General features: G+C 34.5%; 1 non-coding gene and 1 pseudogene across 1 annotated transcript; one reads left to right on the top strand and one right to left on the bottom strand.

The window, feature by feature from the left end:
* Positions 1 to 13232: 13232 nt before the first annotated feature.
* LOC136389001 (ras-related protein R-Ras2 pseudogene) lies at positions 13233 to 13617 on the top strand (annotated as a pseudogene).
* A 1841-nt stretch (positions 13618 to 15458) lies between these two features.
* TRNAA-UGC (transfer RNA alanine (anticodon UGC)) lies at positions 15459 to 15534 on the bottom strand. Its single transcript has one exon. It is a non-coding gene; the product is annotated as a tRNA-Ala (tRNA).
* Between the last annotated feature and the right edge of the window lie 545 nt (positions 15535 to 16079).

Genomic DNA, 16079 nt, shown 5'->3' with positions numbered 1-16079 from the left:
AACCCTGATGGTTCTTTATTATTGCCTCACCAGATCAAGTTTCCAAAACATCTGCAAACTGTTCCATGTTGCTCTGCTCTGTGCTGTAAGATATTAAAATCTCTACATTATATTATAGGTCTTTCTTGCTTTTAGTTTCCCATAAGATTTAACCAATGAAAATAACCCAAAGTAAATAAAGGGGCAAACAGAGAGAGGACAAAATATTGATGCCTCTCTCTATTTGCTGTGGCATGATATTAAACAGATTTCTCTCTCCACAGATGCTGACTATGGACTCTATTTCAAACTTTGTATCTGTAACACTGTTGTTCTTATTCTTTTAGGACTGCACATGAAAAATTTCCTCATTGTCATTTGTCACCCACCCTTGATGGTTCTCTTAACACTGTCCACTCTTTTGTATATAATTCCTTTCTTCAATTATATATGTTAAACACATTGAGTATGATATCTTTCTTTATTAATGTATCAAATATAAGACAAAAACAAAATGTGTCTTTAAATACTTTGCAGTTAACTTAGAGAACCCTGCAATGGTTCTGCTCTCCAATCACCTACTCTTCATCTGTTTTTAATGTGAAGAGTTATAGAGAATCTATGTCCAATTTTCTTTTTAATCTATCATAGTTCTGCCTTCCAAAGTCAGGTAAAGTTGCTCCAAGAGAATCTAACATAATTCAGAGATATCTAAAAATACATGATCCACTTCTTTCTCTTCTTAACTAGATGCTTACTAAACTTCTAATAGGTGTCTCACTCTATTTTTGTCATAAAAGTAAAAAGAAAAAACAGAACAGAATATCCTTTTGGGAAAATCTAACTTCTGTTTCTTAGTTTTCAACAAAGGGGAAAATTCTGGAGGTTCTTTCCACTACTGTTTAAATGCTTAAAGTAGTGATAATAAATTAATAATAATAATAATGAGATAAGAACTAAGTATGTAATAACAGTGTGCCTGTGGAAAAATGCAGGTTATGTCCCAACTCCTCAGTCCTACCCTCATCCTTACATTCTCCATGTAAGGATGCAAAGAAGAGTGTCTTAGAACTTCCAAAATTCCGCATGAAGGAACACAGAAAACACAGATATCTTGCCTGGAGTAGAGACTAATGATCCCAGAAAATAAGAAAACTGATTTACGAGTATAAGTCAGTTGGTCAAGGCAGAAAATGGTACCATACAGAAAGTGACTCAGTGTTTAAAGGCAAGGAAATGATATTTTTATAGATACAGTTTGCATTTGACAGTCATTTTTTTTTCTGTTGCCTTCATAAATATTGTCTTGAAGATTTTACTTCCTTTAGGTATGCTATCAGAAAGTCAGTATTTGGAATTGTGTTATTAATACAATAAATGACCATGGGCTTAGTAGACATGTAAAAGTTATTATATAGACATTTAACTGCGAAGAATCCTTTTGTCATCTTTGCTCAACTAATTTCTAACTCAGTGCTTGGATAATAATAAATTATAAAACACTTGTAGGAGACAAAGCCATTAAATGCTGTATCTACAAGAAAGTCTACATTTTAGTATAGAAGAGATTTTAGCACAATAAATGTTATAATGTTTATATTTATAAATAATTTATTTTTCTCTGAAACTACTTATTGGATGCTAATCAAAATATAATAAAATACAAATATATATAGACTTTGTTTCTATAGACTTGATTCCTTTCCCACTGGATATCTTACACTTGCTCCAAGAAATAAGTTTCTAAAAAGTTTCACTAGAATTTTGATTCCAGAATTCATTTTATGTCCATGTACTTGACAAAGTCATTATACGCATACACATTTTCCTTTTCATTGCCAACAGTTTCAAAGTTGAAAATTTCTTTTTTGACTATGTACAGGGTGGAGCAAAAAGTAGATTTACAGTTGTGAGTACATGAAACAGAAAGTTTATTATTTTATTATTTATTAAATATAGCATTATTTTTATACAAACAACTGGATACATAATTTTGCTTTATCCTGTATATTATTGAATAAACTAATGAAGATGGACACATGATAACTCCAAAAGTAGAAATGGTAAAAAATAAAATAAAAAAAATAAGTAAGATAAGCAACATAAACCCTGGAAGGATGTGTGCATTTCTTCTTGTTTATCCTTTCCCTGGCCACTTTTTCTGTTTCTTTTCTCTTATTAATATGCATTGCAAGCCTTTTTATTTACAGTGGTACTTTGAGATATGAACAGACCAACATATGAATTTTTTAAGATATGAGCTGCAACTCGGTCCGTATTTTTGTTCGAGATCTGAGCGAAATTCTGAGATATGAGTCGTGATTAAGTTTTTGTGGTTTCACTTCAAGTAAAGAAAGTGCAGTTTTAGTTTTGTTTAAAGTAAAGAAAATGCAGTTTTAGTTTACATGTAGTGTTAAGAAAGTGTAGTTTTAGTTTACGTGTCTGCAGTGCCTGCATCCCTTCCTCCCTCCCTCCTCCTCCGCCATTCATGTCCTTGAGCCGCACTGGTCTGTTTCCAAGGTAAGAGTACAGTGCTAAATAACATATTTTTCTTTTATTTCATATATTTTGTTATGCATTGGTAAAGTATACATGTGTGTTTCTTAATTAAAAAGATGTATTTTTCCCTAATTTAGGATGGTTTGGGGATGTTTCACAGGGCTGGAACGGATTAAATCTATTTCAGTTATTTTAAATGGGAGAAATTTGTTTGATATATGAGTTGACTGACTTACGAGCTCGGTTTCAGAACAAATTAAATTTGTATTTCAAGGTACCACTGTATAAAGGATAAAGTCTAAAATGATGAGGAATACTATAAGCACACACGAGAAATTTTATATGAGCATATTATTTTTTAAATTACTGTCATCTTGTTCTCAGTGGATCAGGACTTACTCATTTCTATAGTTGATTTTATTCTCCTTTGGATTTAATTTTAAATTTTAATGAGGTAATATCTTTTTCCTCATAAATTGAAGAATAAAAATGAACTTTCTCCCTTTTTTTTCAGAACATAATTTTACTTTTAAGAAGGTATGAAATTGAAACTTCCCTTGAGATTTTTTAACATTTTTTAGCTTGGGGCTTTTCATGTTGATCACTTATATTTACTGCTTTTTCTCTTAGACACTTCACAGAAATTTGTAAAAAAAGTTTTTCTCTCAAACATGAAAAGAACTTCCTCTTAATTCTAAATTTACTTCCTTGATCCAAATTCTTTAAGGTGCTTTAGCCACATATGCAGAATTTCATAAAAAATAAATGCCTATAATTAAGTACATGTTTTTTGAAATATTATTTTATTTATAAACTTCTATTGCCTAGTGGCATGAATATTTATTTGTAAAAGGAAGATAAATATAGTATTTAAAGTATAAATAGAACATATTTTTTGTAAAGCTGCTGAAAATAATAGTCATGCTCAATTATGTCACATATGAACTAAAAGCAAGCAGTTTAGCTCTATTAGTTTCAACTGCATGAGAGTAGATTTTTAAATAAAATATTTTAGGAATTCAGATCACTTTTTATTTAACATAGATTTGCATTTAAATATCTTTTAACATTATTTCTAAATTATTTGTTATTCATTGAGCAAAACTGATGGTTATTGCATTAAAGTTTTAATGTGTAAAGGTTGAGAATATTTAATAAAATTTCCTCATAATAAGAATGAGAGCAGATTAATAATGAAAAATGCATAATATGATCTTTCATTATAGCTGGAAGGTTAAGGAATTAATTTTACAGACCATGAAATGGAAATAACTTCCCCAGTCTTTTATTAACTAATGCTTAGATCAGTATAATCAACTCTCCTATTCAGAGCATGTCTATATTGTCTTATTTAGTAGCACTAGATCAAAATTTCCATCAGTTCATTAGATTACTATAATTCAATAAATAATATACATGTAAGAATTAGATCATATTACATGATTATTTCATGATGCTTTATATCATTTAGCAAATACATCAACAGTTCTAAAACCGAAACAAGTGTGAATTTGTTAGCTATATTTTTTATAAATTAAGCAGTTTATTAGCATGATGCCATCAATGCTGGAAGCTACCATTAAGCAGGAAACAAAGGGAATATTTAGAATACTGTAAGATTCAGAAATAGTACTTTCCTATTGACTGGGGAAGTTGTAATTCAAAGTATGATTTTTTTTAAATTAAAGCCCGAGTGTACAAAGACACTCAGATAACATATACTAACACTCCACTACATTATAAAACTATATATTATTAAATAGGTGCAATTTGTGATGGGAAATAAATGTATAAATTTCTGTTTCAACACAATATTTTCCTTCAGTCACTGAAAATTTATCTCAGCACTCAAGAAAATACTTCCCAAGAAAGTCACGCTGGGGAAAGTGTTTGTGGGAGACAGAGACAAGGGCAATCAAAATGCCTCTGTGTCTCTCCCCATTAATTTGATTTAATTGAATATACATGACTAAAACAAACAAAAGCTATATATCTTGCTCATTGACCAGAGGGAAAAGGAACGGGCTTAGTGTTACCATTGCCTATTTCTTTATTCTTTCATATTACCAATATGTTCCCAAGTTCCAGATTGTCTTTTTAGAATGAATGTGGCAAGTGTGATGTTCAATATTTCTGCTTAGAATTAGACTTAACTGCTGCTAGGCCCCATCCTCATTACCTTGTTCCACTTGTAAGTGGTCTTTTCAAGGTTTCAAAACATCATATGGAAATGCAGATGTAAGGTCTCACTTCTGCCCTCAAATCTCTGCTATTTTATGTCTGTGTAGGACAACAGGACAAGTGTCCCACTGTTACCTTTTCTCAAAGTGTGAATACAAATTTAACTATTATTGTTAGTTTTAATAGAACATTCCAAATAAATTCAAATATATCTGATCCTACATACATTCCATATGACTGTTGAAGGCAAAGTGATGCCATAAAAAATTCTGTGAGGATTTCCCCAAGCAAAGATTCATGTTTTTATCTAAGAAATAAGCAACAGAAATCTCATCAGTATTGTTAAGTTTTAGATTTTACAGTTAGTGATTAATTTTTTGGACATTTTGCTAACATTTTGCCATCTTTATATAATTAGTAAAAATATTTATTGACTCACTGAATTCTTTTGTATAAAGCAAAGTGTATATATTATTTAACAGTAAGCATGTCAATAATGAAAGTCCCTATTGCTCCATCCAGTCTGTCCTTGACGTTCATGTCATTGAAGAATGGTAATGAAGCGTTCGCTCTGTCCCTGGCTCACTAGAAATACACAGCAAATCTTTCTTGTGTTATCCTAACGAACTGCTTATTTTGTACTACAACAGAGTATAAATTTTTAACATTTTATTTTGCTATATTGTGGTTTAAGTTAGCTTTTGCTTTCTATTATTAAATATCATGACTTCAGATTCAGGTATGTCCCTTTTAGAACTTGTTTGTGTAATTTCAGAACCTTTCATCTAGAAGAACAATACTTTATATCTTTTGGTTTTTAAAAACCCCAACTCTTATTGGACATTTTGTTGTATTTTTAGCCATATGGAATATGATTGATACTTTCTAAGAAAAATATGGTTACATAGTTCCCAGCTCAATGCTACTATGATATTTTCAGTTTTATAAAATAATGGTGGTATGGTATAGGATACTAGTAAAATCAGAGCCTATTCAGTCAAGGTGTCTGGATTTAAAACTTTGCTTCACCTCTTACTTACTTGTGACCCTTTATAGGTTTCAGTTTCCTGTTATATAGGATAAAAGCAAAAATAACACCAAAATAAGAGACTTTTGAGACTTACATGAATAATCCTTGAAAAATGATGAATACAATGCCCGACACATATAAGTGTTCAGTGCATGTTCACATAAAGTTGTTCTCCTTACACTTTAAATAGCCAAATGCACGTCATGCTATAATTAAAATCAGAAATATCTTACAACTAAAATAATGCATTTAAAAATGAATAAATTAAATTTGAACAATTTCATGATTATGAGAATCATTAGAAAATATCTCAGAGGTACCATAAAGATGGCAATAAAAATAATAAAAATATTTATTTTGACATGTTGATACAATCTCTATGTATGTTGTTTTGAACCTTACCAAATTGATACAATCTCTATGTATGTTGTTTTGAACCTTACCAAATTGATACAATCTCTATGTATGTTGTTTTGAACCTTACCAAACCTTACCATTTTAGATATCAAAAACTTAACTTTATTTGTGTGTTGTGTGTATGGTCACTTACTCAAGTAGATAGACTCCCCTTCAGAGTTTGGTTTGGATGTGGAGACTTATGATCCCATGTAAACACACCAATAGGATAGGAAAAGCTTGTTATTTACATAACTAGATCTCTGGGGAGAGCAAGTCAGATCTCTTAAGCAGTCTAAGATGGCTAGAGAGAGGGTTTTATAGTGATTAGGGCACTGGGCCAGGTACTAGTTTGCTCCTGTGGGCAGGACAGAGGAGTTTAAATTTCCTGTCTGTACCCAATGAAGGAACACACAGACTTCCTTATCAGCCTGTCTAGATTTGGGGCTCAAGGAGAAGAAAGAGAAGTTACACATTTAAACTACAATATTAGTAGTCAAATATCAAAAAATGTTGTCAATCTCCTCATTATTCTGTGACCCTAAATTTTAATATTAAAATTGGCTGAGTTTAAATAAGTACAAACCCTTTCCTGCCACATTTTATTCAAAGATGGCTTTGACTGTTCTTTGGTTTTTTTGTTGTTGTTTTTTGTTTTTACAGAGACAGAGAGTGAGTCAGAGAGAATGATAGATAAGTACAGACAGACAGGAATGGACAGAGATGAGAAGCATCAATCATTACTTTTTTGTTGTGACACCTTAGTTGTTAATTGATTGCTTTCTCATATGTGCCTTAACTGTGGGCCTTCAGCAGACTGAAAACCCCTTGCTCGAGCCAGCAAACTTGGGTCCGAGCTGGTGAACTTTGCTCAAACCAGATGTGCCCGCGCTCATACTGGCGACCTCGGGGTCTCGAACCTGGGTCCTCAGCATCCCAGTCTGATGCTCTATCCACTGCAACACTGCCTAGACAGGCTTGGCGCTTGACTGATTTTTACTGGATATAGTAATTATTATTCATCTATTTTTTTTGGGGGGGGGCATTAACTTTAATCCTAGCTTGCACCCAGTGGGCAAGAAATACACACAGTGGGAAAACACTTCCCTTTCCATACAGGGCTCCCAAAGCCACTGACTCATCCGAGTTTCCTAGAATCAAAGGTTTCTACCTCATCAGCCTTATTCACCTATGTTTCCCATCTCCTCTCTGAACAAACTCTGCACAAATTGGCTTCTTCAGCACTCTGCCATCTTGGCTCCTTCTCCTCTCCTCCACATAGCCTTTCTCTGCACTCCTTTTTTTAAAATTATTTTAATTTATTGTGTTTACATAGATTCTAGTGTTGCCCCGAATGCATACCCCTTTCCCCGTATTCCCCTCAACATCTTCCCCCCCCTCTCATAGCGCCCTCCCCCCTTCTCTTCAGGTTTATCACAAACTATCATCCTCTTTACCTCTGTTCTCTTTTCCTCTGGTCCCTTTGACTTCTCCTTTGTTCCAATTCCGTTTCTCAGTTCACATTGTTCTTTGGATTCCTCAAATGAGTGAGGTCATATGAAATTTTCTTTTTTTGCTTGGCTTATTTCACTTAACATAATAGTTTCCATGTCCATCCATGTTGTTACAAAAGGAATGATTTCCTTCTTTTTCATGTCCCCATAGTATTCCATTCTGTATATGTACCACTGCTTTTTAATCCACTCATCCACTGACAGACAATTGGGCTGTTTCAACACCTTTGCTATTTATTGTGAACAATGCTGCCATAAAGATGGGGGTGCATTTCTCCTTTTGAAACAGTGCTATGATGTCCTTGGGGTACATTCCAAAAAGTGGGATAGCTGGGTCAAAAGGCAGTTTGATTTTTAATTTTTGAGAAATCTCCATACTGTTTTCCACAGTGGCTGCACCAGTCTGCATTCCCACCAGCAGTGCAGGAGGGTTCCTTTTTCTCCATATCCTCGCCAGCACTTATTCTGTGTTGTTTTTTGAGTGCCATTCTGACTGGTGTGAGGTGAAATCTCATTGTGATTTTAATTTCCATTTCTCTAATGATTAGTGATGTTGAGCATTTTTTCATAAGCCTATTGGCCATCTGTATGTCCTCTTTGGAGAAGTGTCTATTCATTTCTTTTGACCATTTCTTGATTGGATTGTTTATCTTTCTGGTGTTGAGTTTTACAAGTTCTTTATAAATTTTGGTTATTAACCCCTTATTAGACATATTATTGAATCTGTTCTCCCATTGTGTAGTTTGTCTTTTTATTCTGTTCTTATTGTCTTTAGCTGTGCAAAATCTTTTTAGTTTGATATAGTCACATTTGTTTATCCTGTCTTTTATTTCCCTTGCCCATGGAGATAAATCAGCAACTACATTGTTTTGAGAGATGTTGGAGAGCTTACTGCCTGTGGTTTCTTCTAATATGCTTATGGTTTCACAGCTAACATTTAAGTCTTTTATCCATTATGAGTTTATTTTTGTGAATGGTGTAAGTTGGTGGTCTGGTTTCAATTTTTTGCAGGTAGCTGTCCAATTTTCCCAACACCATTTGTTGAAGAGGCTGTCTTTACTCCATTGAATGCTCTTACCTCCTTTGTCAAATATCAGTTGTCCATAAAAGTGTGGGTTTATTTCTGGGTTCTCAGTTCTGTTCCATTGATCTGTATGCCTGTTCTTATGCCAGTACCAGGCCATTTTGAGTACAATGGCCTTATAATATAACTTGATATCCGGAAGTGTGATACCTCCCACTTTATTCTTCCTTTTCAAGATTGCTGAGGCTATTCATATTCTTTTTTGGTTCCATATAAATTTTTGGAATATGTGTTCTATAATTTTTGAAGTATGTAAATTGATATTTTAATTAGTATTGCATTGAATTTATAAATTGATTTGGGTAACATAGACATTTTAATGATGTTTATTCTTCCTAACCATGAGCACAGTATATACTTCCACTTGTTTGTACCTTCCTTCATTTGTTTTATCAATGTTTTATAATTTTCTGAGTATAAGTCTTTAATCTCCTTGGTTAAATTTATTCCTAGGTACTTTATTATTTTGGTTGCAATAGTTAAAAGAATTGTTTCTTTAATTTCTCTTTCCGACAGTTCATTTTTGGTGTATAAAAATGTTTCTGATTTCTGAGTATTAATTTTATATCCTGTCACCTTGCTGAATTCATTTATCAAGTCCAGTAGTTTTTTTGACTGAGATTTTAGGATTTTCTATATACAATATCATATCATCTGCAAATAATGATAGTTTTACTTCTTCTTTTTCAATTTGGATGCCTTTTATTTCTTCTTCTTGTCTGATTGCTGTGGCTAGCACTTCTAGGACTATGTTGAATAGAATGGTAAAAGGGGGCACCCCTGCCTTGTTCCTGATCTTAAGGGAATTGCTTTTTTTTTTTTCTCTTTTTTTTTTCTTTTCTTTTTCTGAAGCTGGAAATGGGGAGAGACAGTCAGACAGACTCCCGCATGTGCCTGACCGGGATTCACCCGGCACGCCCACCAGGGGCGATGCTCTGCCCACCAGGGGGCGATGCTCTGCCCCTCCGGGGCATCGCTCTGCTGCGACCAGAGCCACTCTAGGGCCTGGGGCAGAGGCCAAGGTGCCATCCCCATTGAGTATGATGTTGGCTGTGGGTTTGTCATAGATGGCCTTTATCATATTGAGATATGTTCCCTGTATTTCCACTTTGCTGAGAGTTTTGATCATGAATGGGTGCTGGATTTTATGAAATGCTTTTTCTGCATCTATTGAAATTATCATGTGGTCTATCTTCTTCCTTTTGTTTATGTAATGAATCACATTGATTAATTTGTGAATATTGTACCAGCCTTGCCTCCTCAGAATAAATTCCACTTGATCATGGTGTATGATTTTTTTCATATATTGCTGGATCTGGTGTGGTAATATTTTATTGAAGATTTTAGCATCTGGATTCATCAGGGATGTTGTCCTATAATTTTCTTTCTTTGTGTTGTCTTTTCCTGGTTTTGAAATCAAAATTATGCTCGCCTCATAAAAGAGCTTGAAAGTCTTTATTCCTCTGAAATTTTTTTAAGTAGCTTGAGAAGGATAGGAGTTAGTTCTTTTTTAAATATTTGGTAGAATTCACTTGTGAAGCCAGCAGGCCTGGCCTTTTGTTTGTTGTGAGTTTTTTGATAACTGTTTCTATTTCATTTGTTGTAACAAATCTCTTTAGGTTTTCTGATTTTTCCAGATTGATTTCTAAAATATGGTATGTTTCAAAAATTTGTCCATTTCATCTAGGTTATCCAATTTTTTGGCATACAGTTCTTTATACTATTTTCTTAAAATCCTTTGTATTTCTGTTGTGTCAGTTGTTATTTCTCCACTCTCATTTCTGATTTAATTTATTTGAGTCCTCTCTCCTTTTTTTTCTTGGTGATTCTGGGTAAAGGTTCATCGATCTTCTTTACCTTTTCAAAGAACCAGCTCCTGGTTTCAATGATTCTCTGTATCGTTTCTTTAGCCTCTATGTCATTTATTTCCACTCTGATCTTTATTATTTCCTTCCTTCTACTCCCTCTGGGCTTTACTTGCTGTTCTTTTTCTAGTTCTTTTAGATGCAGGTTAAATTGCTTATTTGAGCTTTTTCTAGCTTATTACGGTATGCCTGTAGTGCTATGAACTCCCCTGTCAGTATTGCTTTTACTGTGTTCCATAAATGTTGAGTTGTTGTATGCTCATTATCATTTGTTTCTAGGAATTTTTTTTATTTCTTCTTTGATCTCATTGTTAACCCATTCGTTATTTAATAATGTGCTATTTAGTTTCCAAGTGTTTGAGTATTTTTCAGGTTTTCTGTTGTGGTTGATTTTTAGTTTCATGCCATTGTGATCAGAGAAAATGATTGATATGATTTCAGTCTTCTTAAATTTGTTGAGAACATTTTTGTTTCCTAACTTGTGGTCTATCCTAGAGAATGTACCATGAGCACTTGAAAAGAATGTATATTCTACTGCTTTAGGGTGAAAAGTTCTGAAGATATCTATAAAATCCAGTTGATCTAGTGTGTCCTTTACATCTGCTGTTTCTTTGTTTTTTTTCTTGAGGATCTATCTAGTGATTGATGTTACTGGAGTATTGAAATCGCCTACTATTATAGTAGTGCTATTGATCTTGCCCTTTATATTCATCAAAGTCTGCTTTATATATAAGGTGCATAGATATTTATAATGGTTGTATCTTCCTGTTGGATTGCTCCCTTTATCATTATGTAGTGACCTTCTTTATCTCTTACTATATCCTTTGCCTTAAAGTACATTTTGTTTTATATAAGTATTGCTATCCCAGTTTTTTTTTATTTCCATTTGCATGAAATATTTTCCATCCTTTTACCTTCAGTCTATGTGTATTTTTTGTTTTAAGGTGTGTCTCTTGTAGACAGCATATGTATGGATCCTATTTTCTTATCCATGCAGCTACCCTATGTTTTTTGATTGGATCATTTAATCCATTTATATTTAATGTTATTATTGATATGCAGTTGTTTATTGCTATTTTATTCTTTAAAACTGTATTCCTCTTTTGCTATATTCTTTTCCCCCTTTGATCTGTTTACAACAAGCCCCTTAACATTTCTTGCAGCATTGGTTTCATTGTAATTAATTCCTTGAGTTTTTTTTTTTTTTTCTGGAAAGCTTTTTATTTCTTCTTCAGTTTTAAATCATAGCCTTGCTGGATAAAGAAGTCTTGGTTGTAGACACTTGTTCTGCATTACTTTGAATATTTCTTGCCATTCCCTTCTGGCTTTAAGTGTTTCAGTTGAGAAGTCAGATGCCATCTTTATGTGGGCTCCTTTGTAAGTGATAGCCTTTTTTTTTTTCTAGCAACTTTTAATATTTTTTTTATCACTTAGCTTTGGTATTTTAATTATTATGTGTCTTGGTGTAGATTTCTTTGGATTTTTCTCTAATGGAAATCTTTGTGCTTCTTGAACTTGTGTGACTTTTTCCTGTATCAATTTAGGGAAGATTTTAGCTATGATTTGATTGAACAAAGTCTCTATCCTTGTTCTTTCCTTTCTTTTTCAGGAACCTCTATGATGTGGATGTTATTTCTCTTCATGTTGTCACAGAGCTCTCTTAGAGTTTTTTCAGACTTTTTGAGTCTCTCTCTCTTTTTTTTTTTTTTTTTGCTGCTCTGCTTCCATGCCTTCATTTATCTTGTCCTCTAATTTGCTGATTCAATCCTCAGCTTCATCCATCCTGCTTTTAATTCCTTCCATTGTTTTCTTCATTTTTGGTATTGTATTTATCGTTTCTGACTGAATCTTTTTTATTATTTCTTTCTTCTATTTTTAAAAAATATAATTGTAAAAAAAATGTGAAGCAAAAAAAAATATTACTTACCTTTTTTAACCTTTAATCATGTCCAAGCACTAATCCGTACTACTTTATCTTTTACTTATTAGTTTTATGTTTTATCTGTTGAGCTTCATTCTAAAATCTTAAAAGAAATGGGTTCTGCATTGTACTAATATTTTTTCACATAGCCTCACATATGTTAGCATTTAATAAGGATTTACAAAGTTGATAAGTCAATTAATCATTAACTTATATAAGATCCTTTCAATAGTTTGTTGATGCAGCGTAATAAATAAATTATAATTTATAATGTAAAAATACATTTTTATTAAAATCAGGCTGTTCTTTCTATACTTTCCCTGTACTTTAGAATAAAGTACCAGTATTTTCTATAAAAAAATACATTTTGAAACATCAGTAGCAGCATTGGAGCCTGTGTTAGACAGGCACTGCATAATGGGCTAGTGTGCCCTCAGCTGCTGCTGGCCCTGGTCCCTGTCACCACCCTGCTTCCCTGCACCTCAGGCCAGGCTTGGCCAGCCAGGATGCCATGCTGCCACCTGCAGCCCTGTTCCTGTCCCAGTCCTAGTTCCTGGAGCCAGCCTAGGGCAGGTGGGGGCTAAGTGTCCAGCTAGTGATGATGAATGCTGGTGTTGATTAGCTCTGATGGCAGGCAAGTGGTTCTCACCATTGGTTCATCTATCCAACCTCCCAGGATCCCTACACAGAGTAGTGTGTGGCAGATGGTAGAGCGTCCGGCCAGGTATTCTGGACAGGGCAGGGCTTGAGTTTGGAGCTATGAGAACAGTATATACAAACTGGTGAGGTTTTCCTGTTGATCTTTTCAATCACAGATAGAGGCAGTTTTTTAAGAAACCTGTAAATTTCAAAGTCAGAATTTCAGTGTGAAGGATTGTGCTGAGTTTTTAATGATTTCAGTTGGTAACAAAGCAGACCTGGATCATCAGAGACAGGTTAGCACAGGAAGAAGGACAGCAGTTAGTACAGCAACTGAAGGGTAACTTAATGAAGACATCAGTAAAGATTAGTATGACTGCAGATCAAGCTTGCCATGAACTTGTCCAGGTTCTAAGGGAATTTCAAAAGCAGGAATATCCTGTGTCACCAGAACCAACACGGGGGCGGGGGGGGGAGACAGGACAGGTTGCCATTGTGTCATTTTCTAAGAATACCTGGAGTTTTAGTTACCATCTCCTAAGAAAAGCCCTCATATCCTCTCCTCACGGTTTAGGTCAGACTGCTACCTTTCTGGCCTGAGACAAATGATCACAGTGGTAGCCTTAGATCAAGAAGCTGGTTAATCTTTTCCATGAAGCTAATCTTATGATCATTTCAAGACAGATTTAGAGGAAACACTAAGGCTGCTTCAAAAATTATCCGATTATTTAAAAATATGTATCTGTATGAACAGACAAATATATATATATTTTTTTTTTTCTTAAGGGCTTACATTTTAATGGGAATGAATCGGATTTGAAATCTAAGTTTTTTGCCAAACTGAAGACATGGGTTTTGAAATAACTTTTAACTTCTGGAATCAATTTATTTTTACTCTAAATAGAAACACAAAGAGGTTCTGGCCAGTTTGCTCAGTGGGTTAAGAGCAGTCTCCCAAAACAAGGTTGAGGATTCCATCCCCAGTTAGGGCACACACCGGAAGCAACTAAAACATTCATGACTGAGTGGAACAACAAATGCTTCCTCTCTTTTTCCCTTCTTATCTCTGTTTTTCTGAAAGTAAAAATTAAGCCCTGGTCAGACAGCTCAGTTGGTGGATGGTTGAAGTGTTTTCCAGGAGCTGGGAGTTTGCTGGTTTATTCTGAGGTCAGGGCACATACAGGAGAAGCTCCATGTTCCTGTCTCTCTTTCCCACCCCCTCACTCTAAACCCCCCCAAAACAAACAAACAAACAAACAAAAAATCCCAAAAAACCCAAACCACAAAACAAACAAACAAACAAAACCACTCAAGGAGGTTTTTTTTAATGTGAATTTTTTCCTATCTCTAAAACTTTTGATGTCACATTCAGTTACCTTAAATACACTGAGTCAAATCCTCAGAAGTGAGACGTCTCAGACCATCACTGATGCTACAACCTTTGTTTTCCAGTGGCCAGAATACCAACATGCCCATTGGATTTTTAAAGACTGCTTTAAAAGCCTTTATTATTGCTCCTACTCTTAAAGGTGGTAATATTCTATGTGGACAAGTATTTAGACTCAATCTACACTTAGACATTTCAATATTCTTGGTTTTTTTAATTTAACTTTTTTAACAACCATATTGAGAGTAAAAATAAAGAATTCTTGCCTATCTTCCTGTTTAAGTATTTCTGGATAAAGGATTCAAAATGGCTAAAACTGTTTTGGTTTATAATATATAATATTATATATATATATATATATATATATATATATATACACACACACACATACATACATACACACACACATATATATATAATATGGAATTATATGGAATATATATATATATATATAATATGGAATTGATCTTTCCAGGTTCAAAGATGATTAATATTTTTTGCTAATACTTTTATACATTATTTTCTTATCAAAATGGTTAACAAGTGTTTTTATATGTTTGTAAGCAACTATGCTTTCATAGAATACCTTGTGACTATGTAAAGATAAGTATTTAATTCTCACTGTTCATTTATTTTTGTATTTTTCTGAAGCTGGAAATGGGGAGAGACAGACAGACTCCCGCATGCACCGGACCGGGATCCACCCAGCACGCCCACCAGGGGGCGATGCTCTGCCCACGAGGGGGCGATGCTCTGCCCACGAGGGGGCGATGCTCTGCCCCTCCGGGGCGTCGCTGTGCCATGACCAGAGCCACTCTAGCGCCTGGGGCAGAGGCCAAGGAGCCATCCCCAGCGCCCGGGCCATCCTTGCTCCCATGGAGCCTTGGCTGCGGAAGGGGAAGAGAGAGACAGAGAGGAAGGAGAGGGGGAGGGGTGGAGAGGCAGATGGGCGCCTCTCCTGTGTGCCCTGGCCGGGAATCGAACCCGGGACCTCTGCATGCAAGGCTGACGCTCCACCACTGAGCCAACCGGCCAGGGCCTCATTGTTCATTTTTAACTGACAAAGAAAAAAGTGAAAACTGCAGAAATGGTGGTTGGAAGAAAGTTTACTTGCTGTTCTGATCCTGGTTGCACCCACTTTTGGCCAGTTACATAGCTTCTTAAAAAACCTTCTCGTAGAGTACAACAGTATGAGAATCTGAATCACCTTCAACATCCCTACTAGCTATTGACTGTTATATCAAGTAGTGTGTGTAAAACTTTAAATTGACAATTAGATTAACTGTGATGACTTCCAATTTTGTTTTTAATTCTGTGGAGTATATCCCTGGTTTTGAGATAATAAGTGGTATTCCATAGTTGTCACTTTATTGAATGTGTATAACAATCCCGTGAGGTTTGCAAATCAAAGCCTTGTAATAGCTTCAAGTGCTAGAATTATTATTGATCAGTTATCACACAAAAAACCCAAAACATATCACACAACTGAGACCTTCAAAAGAAGTTAGTATCAGAAGATGGTTATAAATATTACATACTCTGATAATTATGACTCAGTTGAAATAAACATATAAACATTATATT

The sequence above is a fragment of the Saccopteryx leptura genome, chromosome 1 (assembly GCF_036850995.1).
Source record: "Saccopteryx leptura isolate mSacLep1 chromosome 1, mSacLep1_pri_phased_curated, whole genome shotgun sequence".
NCBI lineage: Eukaryota > Metazoa > Chordata > Mammalia > Chiroptera > Emballonuridae > Saccopteryx > Saccopteryx leptura.
This window is presented reverse-complemented; position numbering and strand designations above follow the sequence as displayed.